The 1,759-nt window shown below is 44.2% G+C and overlaps 1 pseudogene; it reads left to right on the top strand.

Annotated features, from left to right (window-relative positions):
• Positions 1-787: 787 nt before the first annotated feature.
• Positions 788-1,592, top strand: LOC101584296 (annotated as a pseudogene).
• The last annotated feature ends 167 nt before the right edge of the window (positions 1,593-1,759 follow it).

Raw genomic sequence — 1,759 nt, 5'->3', positions numbered from 1 at the left:
TGCCCCCAGGGTGCCCAGGGATGGCGACTGAGACTGGGCGTGGTGGTGCACACCTGTATTCCCAACGCTTGGGAGGCTGAAAACAGGAGGATCACTATGAGTCCGATCTGTGTAGTGAGCCCCTGTAGACCCTGTACTAAATACATTAAAAAAAAAAAAAATCTCTTTCAGGTCCTCCTTTCCAAGATGATGTAAAAAAGAAGGAACAACGGTCGTGCCAAAAAGGGCTGCGGTCATGTGCAGCCTATTTGCTGCATGAACTGCGTTCCGTGTGTACCCAAGTATAAGGCTATTAAGAAGTTTGTCATTCGGAAGATAGTGGAGGCCGCCGCCATCAGGGACATTTCCGAAATGAGTGTCTTCGACAGTTATGTGCTTCCCAAGCTGTATGTGAAGCTGCATTACTGTGTGAGTTGTGTCATTCACAGCAAAGTGGTCAGAAATCTTTCTCGTGAAGCCCGTAAGGACCGAACTCCTCCACCCCGATGTAGACCTGCTGGTGCTGCCCCACGACCTCCACCAAAGCCCATGTAAGGGGAGCTGGGTCTTAATGGACTGAAGAAAACTCTCTTGAGAAAGAAATAATAAATTGAATGTTATACTTTATACAGCATGTTGAGTGTACCTGCCAGAGGTGGGTTGGGTTAATTCAGCCTATCCAAGTTTAAGTTTGTACTCTGAAAATGAATAAAGAAGAACACACTGGAAAAAAAAAAAAAGAGGGGTGGGGAGCAAAGGTTGTATTGAACCGTGCATGGTGGAGGGAACATGTGGGAGGCGTGCACGAGGCTCAATATGGAAAATCATAAATCAGATGATATTATCAAGGAAAACATAATTGATATTATAGCCAGAAAAATTAACCAACTTCCAGAAGCAGACAGGAATCTACTTGAACATGGATCAGTAAATACTGGACTTAATTCTGCTTTCTGTGGTCTAATAGCAATCTTTTCGGCATACCTTGCATGTGACACAGGCTCGTAGAGCTGCTGGCTTACCAATGGCAGTGATCCCATTTTTGTTAGCAAATGCCTCTTATGCAAGTTTTGTAAGGCTATCTCTGAGTACAGGTGATTTGAATTGTAAAACCTGTACTATGCCATGGGCTGGACTGATTGGTTCAGTTTTTGGTAGTCTGTACCCTGCCTTCTTGGCCATACCTGTGAATGGTGCCCTAGCAGCCAGGTATCACTCAGCGCTGCTACCAGAGTAAGGAAACATCTTAACGTACTGGGGTAGACTATCCAAGCCTCGCTTCAGAAAGATGGTATTTCCCCTTCTACTTCAGACTGTGTTTGTGGCATACCTTGGATTTAGACAATATAAACTACTTCACTTTTTTGTGCAGAACCAGGGATCGAACTCAGGCCCTTGCACTTGCCAGATAAGTGCTTATTCCACTGAGCCATCTCCCTTGCCCCTATAAACTAATATTCCTTTGCCTTTTTTGGGGGGAGGGGGCTGGGGATTGCACTCAGGCCCTTGTGCTTACCAGGCAAGCACTTACTCTACTCAGCTATCTCCCCAGCCCCTATAAACTACTTACAAAGGCTCTTCAGTTACCTGAACCAGGCCTAGAAATTAACTGATTTTTACCAAGTATGTATATAAAATAAAACAGTGAAAATAAAAGAAGTTCAAAATATCATGGAGAAATTTTCTTAGAGATTTGGGACTGGAGCTCATAAGAGATCATTTTTAAAAAAGAGAGACAGGGGCCCGGGAGATGACTCAGTAGAATAAGCACAAAGAAGAA

Source organism: Octodon degus, unplaced genomic scaffold, assembly GCF_000260255.1.
Source record: "Octodon degus isolate 3935 unplaced genomic scaffold, OctDeg1.0 scaffold00083, whole genome shotgun sequence".
Classification (NCBI taxonomy): domain Eukaryota; kingdom Metazoa; phylum Chordata; class Mammalia; order Rodentia; family Octodontidae; genus Octodon; species Octodon degus.
The sequence above is the reverse complement of the archived record's forward strand: the minus strand, read 5'-3'. Positions and strand labels throughout refer to the sequence as shown.